Source organism: Taudactylus pleione, unplaced genomic scaffold (genome assembly GCF_031769625.1).
Source record: "Taudactylus pleione unplaced genomic scaffold, aTauple2 ptg000274l, whole genome shotgun sequence".
NCBI classification, from domain to species: domain Eukaryota; kingdom Metazoa; phylum Chordata; class Amphibia; order Anura; family Myobatrachidae; genus Taudactylus; species Taudactylus pleione.
Window position 1 is genome coordinate 10,293 of NW_028284676.1, and position 6,855 is coordinate 17,147.

At 42.4% G+C, this 6,855-nt stretch overlaps 1 long non-coding RNA gene across 1 annotated transcript; it reads left to right on the forward strand.

Moving 5' to 3' along the window:
* Positions 1 to 343: 343 nt before the first annotated feature.
* On the forward strand, positions 344 to 5,112 carry LOC148513642 (uncharacterized). Its single transcript, XR_015880146.1, has 2 exons — positions 344 to 532; positions 797 to 5,112. It is a non-coding gene; the product is annotated as an uncharacterized LOC148513642 (long non-coding RNA).
* Positions 5,113 to 6,855: the final 1,743 nt, after the last annotated feature.

Sequence of the window (6,855 nt, forward strand, 5' to 3'; positions counted from 1 at the left end):
CAGGGATATGGCCTCTGATACATTTTGAGGTTAAATGACACTTACTAGGGGAAAAAACAAGCATGACGTACAGATTCCAGCAGTCCTATGCCCTGTCATGTAAACAAATCACTCTTGTACCGGTCACCTATTGAAGCGTGGGAAGCCATTTTGTTTGCCGTCATCAGTGAGGCAGTAAAGGACTTAAAGTACAGTACTTTTGTTTTCTTTATTTTTATTGTATATAAAAAGTGTGCTTACATAAAGATCCAGTCACAACTGAATTATTTTAAAAAAAAAAGTCACCTTTTCCAAGATATGAAATATTCAACCAAATGTTTTTTTCCCTTCCGTCACCAGCTGAACATCTCTTTCCCTGAGGCGGAACTTGAGCGCACGTTTGAATATCCATCGGAGAGCTCTCTGCTTGCAGAATACGGGCCCTCAGAAGAGCCGGACAACTCAGTCCCTTCACATACTCAGTCTGAGGATGACGAAGAGGAGGAAAGTGCCCTGCTGGAGGGTATATTGAGGAGGAAAGCTCTCATAGTTGGTGAGTGCCCCCCCCCCCCACCAGCCCTATGTTTTAGCCTATTCTACAGTAATGTATTTAAATCTTCTTTATGTAAACAGCCATTTGACTGCCCTGACCTTCATTATCTCCTTGTCCTTTTGTCAAATAGTCCATCTATCCATTGTATGATAATCTGGGCCTGACATCGCACAGTCAGGAGCGTCTCTTGAATTCTTCTCTACTGCCCTTTCTGTTATCCCAATTGTACTCATACATCAGTGTACCTTAATCTTATCATTACAGATGAGTCCTGCAAACGCTGAGGAGGCAACAAGGCGCATTTGGGTACAAAGCATCAGGCACCTGTGGATCCCTGGTATTTTGCCTTTGGGACTAGCCAATGAAACCAGACAACCAGCGTGCACCGACTAGTTTACCAGTGGCACTCATAGCCATTACCGCCAAGAGGTGGAACAGATCTACAGATAAAAGTTTGCATCTGCAGTTGGACCAATGTTGCTAGTGGGACTAGTGATGGCTTTGGTGCTATTGATATAGTTTAGTGTTCCAGTGGAACCAGCAACAGTTACCATTAAGACTCATATTGCCCATCGGAAACCAACCATATGGGAACTCCATCTTGTTTGGTTAGGTTTACCTAATAGTTTATTTACTTGTGGATCTAACTAAATCTGTTCTTTTTATCATGGAACTAATAACAATGACCCCTATAATACATACACATTAGTGATGAGACTATTTATAGCTGTACACTGTTTATTAACTAACTAAAAGGTGTTTAAATGTGACCATATTTATACAAACTCGCACAACTCATTCAACAAGTTCCTAGTTGACGCCCTAGCCGAGTATGAGCTTTCTCATTACATGCATGTCACTCAGTAGCCATCAGTAGAGCTGGTTACTGCTGAAAACCACTGAAAGCTTTACTAGTAAATCGTTCATCCAAATTTATATTACTTAGCATGCTAGTTATTGTTGGCAATAAAATCAGTTGCCGTTTTCTAGTTAGTTACATGGACCAAGTTTCTTACCGTTAAACAAATTGCCTGCTAATGTTTTTTTTTTTATTATTACTTATAAATCAGGAATATTGGCTGGTGAAACTAGTCAAAGATACTAGTAGATTTCTATATCGTACCACTGGTTAAAAAAAAAAAAAAAAAAAAGGCCAAGAATGGGTAGGTAATCAACAGTTGAACGATGGGGGAGACTTTGGCTCGGGCTGGTTACCGTTCTTGGTGGGGACACACTGGTTTAAACTAGTTGTGAATTGCTAGTTGTTATTATTACCGGCAAGTATTTCTTTAAACTGCTTTTGTCATTATTTTGTTAGGTTTTTTTTTTAATATATTTTAATATTTTTGTATTTTTCTAAAGGAATTGTTGATAAAAAAAAAAAAACTTGCTGTCCAGGCTTTAAGATACACTTGAGTGCCAATCCCTGTGTTCTGATTGGTTGCAGGGAAAATGTGTCATACTAACGTGACCTTTGTTGCTCCAGCCACGTTGAATGTTTTGCTATATTTTATACTTTGTTTATTTTTGTTTTTACATTTTATACTCATATTGGTGGAAAATGACATCTGCGGTAGAGTAGATAAGGACCCATCGTCTACAGATAACGGAGGAGACCGTTTTGGTGGACTAAACATATACTCACGAGAAAGCGGTCTAATAATTCATTAGGAACTAGTGACCTCACGGAGGCGTGAGGTTTCTTGGACTGCACAAGATGGCTGACTATCACAGTATGTAGCTGACTGGTGCGCTTGAAACTCCAGGAAAGGGGGAAACGTTTCTCTCTGGGCTCACTGGACATCATAATACTCCAGCAGAGACAAGTCTGCTTTTATAATGCACTGTGTTTTGCACTTAATTTTGAATATTGTAATATATGTGTGTGTTTATGTTATCTCATTTGTATTTTTCTTGGATGGAAATGAATCAAAATCGGGATAAGATGGAAGCGGCATCTTTTAAAATGCACGTGCTGTAAAATATAACATTCATGGTGAATTAAGTCATGTTTGTCTGTGTTGACTACTCAGTGTCACTATACAGAGCAGTGCGATCATTATCAGCGTGTAGGTTCTCTGAATCATCATGCAGTGGAACGCGGTCGGTGTGTAGGTAGTAATAGAAGCATCCACTATAGATGGTCATGTACTCCACAATGATATAGATTACAGCATGTCATTTTTCCAGGTGTATCTTTGTATGTTTCTTTCATGAATGTAACTTGGCAGTATGTGGAACGCAATGAACAGTTCTATGAGTACGGTGTTCAGTCTTGACCTAATTTCAATGTCACGAGGTATATCCATAGACAGAATTTAACCCAAAGCTGTATTTTTCTTTGAGAAACAAAAGAAAAAACAAAAAGAAAAGTACTTTAGCAAGGTAGTGATGGGAAGCGCCGCCGTGGTGAAACGCAGCATTGTGGCCCCGCCCTCTTCTGCCCAATGGTACAATGTGGTGGGGGTAGGACCACAGTCGGTGACGTAGTGAACTGCTTCATTGCGGTACTGCACGCTACTGCTCAGTGCTGCAGATTGTACCATTGAGCAGCGGGGGTGAGCGGCCAAAATCATGTGTTTCACCATGGTTGTGCTTCCCACCAGGACCTCCCCTCTGAATTCAATTATTGCCAAATTAATCATTAACGGACAATGCGACCAAGGGTGGCGGGCGGTTCTGCAAGCATGAATCCTATCGTTAAGCCCTTGATATGCCCACTCTCCTGGGGAAGGTGGGCAGGATCAGGCAGGCTGGTCTACTCTCCTGATAGTCCTGAAGTGTAGCCAAGCATGCATTAATCTTCAGTCTCCATAACATTTGAAGGGAAACGTTTAATGAATTCCACTGGAGTTCCCCTCTATTTACACCAGGTGTAAAAGTCCTGTGTCGTGTATAGTGATACTTCCTCTTTACAGAAGAAATCTGATCACCTTCATTATGAGAGGGCTTTCAAGGGGGTTCTCCATTCAAATCATTAGATCACCACCAGCTGACCAGCACAAAACGGGGATTATTTTCTATACTAAAGCGGGCCTTACCTTTTTGAATAAACAATTTGTGCCTGATATTGAGATGGGAGTAAAGCATAAAAAAATAAAAACCCCAGCAAGTAACTGTGCACCTTGGCAAAAGCGTGTTGCAATGCAGGTGGTGCACAGATGTAAAATGTGCAAAGAGATATAGATTTGGGGGTGGGGTGTGTCCAAGGTATAAACTGCAGTGGAAATATAAGGCTGCCCAGCGCTTGTGGGCTACATGCAGAAGCAGCCAGAATTTACGCTGCATGCAAAAATAATACATGTATTTACTCCCTTGTAGGACAACATGGTTTTTCCAGGTGCACAGTTACTTGCTTTTTTTTTTTTTTTCTCTTTGCTTTACTCCCACCTCCGAATCGGGTCCTTTTACCTACTGTAGGATCGCATCATCGTACATTTCAGGCGCTGAGATGGTGCAGTTTGATCACTTTTAAATTCCATCATTTTTAATTTGATCGGAATTCAAAATATGAAGGATTGTTTTAAGCTGAAACATCCATCTGGTAACCATTGCTTTTGGAATAAATTTTTTCGCGAAATCTGATTATCAATATTTGCCGTCTACATGTGCTATAAGGTGGCCAGTCTTTCCTATACCGTTGGCCCATCTCTGATTGAGCACTGTACAGACAATGCACACCTTTCGTCGCCTTGCTCCAGACGTCTGCAGGTCCCACGTGTCCGTGGAGCTTCCATCATTGTTACGTACTGTGGGCCTGATTCGGAGATGTACACAAACCCAATGGTTTGCCTACATCTCCGAAGGCGGGGCTGAGCATGCGCAGGACCCATTCAGCGTATGTGCAGAATGCATCCTGCAAGATCGCTCGCAGTGCCCCCTAAGCCACAGGCTGCTGCCATTGGGGGGGGGGGGGAGGCAAGCACAAGGCGGCCATGGAGTCCGTGTAACACAAATGGGGTGTCGCCCGTTTCGTTGAGACCAGGGTCTGCGTCTGTTTACGCAGATTTCCTGGCCTCGGCTGAGCAGCTCCGAAGGTCATTCTAGCTTGCCCAGATGGAAGATGGTCGCGGCGATGATCCAATGCTGCACCTCAGAACGCAGCACTCGGATCTGCGACGCCGGCAGGAGGCGTCTTTAGCAGTCAGACACCTCCTGTGGAATTAGCAGATTTTAACCGCTGCTGCATCTGAATAGGGATGCTATAAGCATACATGTCCTAGTCACCCACTATATGCGGAATGTGCAATCTAATGATGCCTGTGACTTATAGAACATTACAGTGCAGTAGAGAGGCCGAGGAGGTGCGTAGGAACTCAGATCCGCAGACCCGTCCAATCATTTCCGTACCCAATCTATTCACTATTTTCATCAGCTCTGAAATTGCCAGCTGGGTAACAAAACTTTTTTTTTTTCTTTTAAGATGTATTTTTTTATTTTGACAAATCAATTATGGGAACAAGGAAAGGAGGCCTCTATAATGATACTAGAGAGGTACGCATTCCTACACCCAATCCAAAAAGAAACAAAAAAAGCTGCCATTTGTGTTTTTTTGCATTGTTAATAAATCAGTATTTGAATTTTTGTGTGGTCTCTTTTCCTCACTGTAAAATATAGAAAGGAAGGGGGGCTATTCCCAAACTGTCACAAGGGGATCACTACCAAGAAGTAAAAAAGCACTGCACTGTAAAATTCCTTTATTCCGCATTTTATATTAGTCTCTGAGCTAAGTTAGTATCTATTGAAGAGAAGTATGAAATAAAATGTAATAAATACATAAATTTTTTAGTAAACGTGACACTGGACATTTTAGTGGCATTGTCCAGCCGGGCAGTGATCAATGTTTGTTTGTTTTTTTTCCTTTCAGCAGATCGGGAGCAAACTTTCCCTGAAATGTCATTAGACTAAAATGTCAGCACTTAAGGATATAAATAACACGCAGACAGAAAAATGCATGCTATATAGGAGTCCTACGTACTTGGGAATATGTGGCTCTCTAGCTGTGAGTCCAGCCTGCTCTGTCTCTACATACTATGAAAAATCGGAGTTAGGACCATCTGCTGGTCATCCGTGGTACTGTCTTTTTTTGTTTTTGGACAATATATGTAAACCTTGGCACTTTGAACATCCAAACGGACACAAACTTTTGGGATATTGTCTGTGTTGCTTTTGCCCTAGGCTGGATTAACGTTTGTGGGGGCCCCTATCAATAAAATTGTCAATTAGATGTTGGCGATGTTTGTAAAAAAATTAGGTGTAGATAATATCAGCATCACAAATGTGTTGAACACACTATAGTGCCCCCAGTTCACATTATGCCACATAGAAACCTCAGTTCTCATTATGCCACATTGCTTCCCACGCAGCTGTGTGTGGGGGCCCCTGGGTGACCGCGCCCGACTGCTTTGATGTTGATCCTGCGTGGTTTTGCCCCTGATAAGCCAAAATCCGCTTAGAAACATCCACTCTTGGGTGAAGCTCAGCCCCATTTGGGATCTGCTAATTGCCACTGTCTCAAAAAGAGATTGGGACAGTTGGGAGGTATATTTGTTAATCCAAGTAGATGGCGAGAACACCCTGTTACCAATCAGATCATGATAATGCTCAGAACAGCATTGAGTAATTCAAGAGCAGTGAGATGGCGGTAGCTTATGGGCTACACATTGCAAAAACTAACCGCGATGGCCACAGTGCATGCGTGTTCAGTAGACCGCACATGCGTTGGAGGCCCAGCACTGCCACTTCACTCCCGGCACTTCGCAGGGACAGGCTCCTTTAGGAGCTCCTGTCCCTGCTTGTGCTTTTTCTTACATCTGGCCGGTATGATCTCGCATCCTGCAATGTGATCGTGGGCGCTCCGCATTGCAAACGTGAGCACTAATAAAAGGGCCCCTTGGTCTTAATTGAATCCTAATTTTCATAGTTATCTTCAGGGCTATTTAATGTATCACAACCATTGTTATGTGTCCAACATCTCTTTTTTTGTTGCAAATCAAACTAATGTTTACACTACAATTAAAAAAACAGACCTATTCCTGCAATAGACGGATGGATGGAAGTCCTGGGTGCGGCTCCGGTTGTAATGTGTATCATTTTGGGGTTAACACAATTTGATGCTAGAGCAGACTAACTTACCAAACCTGTTAGGACTGGTCCCGGGCATGATCCACATCTTTGCACAAGGACTTTAATTCTGCAACTTGATCTTAATCTTAACGGCTGCATGATTAGATTTCTTTCTGAGTGGGTGTATCACTAATGTGGGGTAGGCTATCTGTGCTCCCTGACACAGCAACATGCAAAGCCAAGTAACATTTACTATT